The sequence below is a fragment of the Brassica oleracea genome, chromosome C7, assembly GCF_000695525.1.
Source record: "Brassica oleracea var. oleracea cultivar TO1000 chromosome C7, BOL, whole genome shotgun sequence".
In the NCBI taxonomy this organism is placed as follows: domain Eukaryota; kingdom Viridiplantae; phylum Streptophyta; class Magnoliopsida; order Brassicales; family Brassicaceae; genus Brassica; species Brassica oleracea.
Window position 1 is genome coordinate 34886072 of NC_027754.1, and position 811 is coordinate 34886882.

An 811-nucleotide genomic window follows, 5' to 3' on the forward strand; every position below is an offset into this window, starting at 1 on the left:
ATAATATGAATGTGATTGTTAATATATATAAAGGCATTAGGCAGATCCAGTGGTATTTAAATTGGTATCGTCAATCTATTTGTGTACAACATTTATTTCTTACATTTTCTAACTTCATTCCGTTATCCTTTTACCACTAAAAAAATTCTCCCACTTCTTGTTACCTATTATACGCCAGATAACTACAAATAATATCCCGATGTTCTAACTAGTTTTTACTAAAATTTGATATTGATTTCAAAGTATATAAAGAAAGGGAACCGTCCTTTTGAAAATTTAAGGTTGATACTAAAACGTATCTTGCAGAAAATACTTGCTAACTTTTTGAAGGATCAGCAAATAATCGATTTGTCGAAATATATTTTCACACAATATAGAATGCTTCTTGCATGAAAATCATATTCGTGGTCTTGTTTGTCAAAACATATACAACATTGTCCATCCATTTTTTTCTATCGAGAGCAGACATCTCTTCTGCTTGAGTAAAAATATTAGAACATTCATTGACTTATGCGTCTTCCTTTACAAGTACCTATAGATCATGTCTCTTTGTTCCATATCGGTACAATATTAACTAATTCAAGAGAGAACCTGAGAAGAAAAAATCATATATGTATATGAGTGATTGTTGAATACACAAGCATACGTTTTATGTTAAATTTATTTGTATATATATGTGTGTTTGGTGGTGTATACTCTACTGCCTAGTCCCAACTAACAAGTTAAGTGGAAGTCATTACATAACATACATTATATGGTTGGGATTAGGCGAAGAATATTGTCTCAGAAGTTAACTAGTTCATTGTTGGTG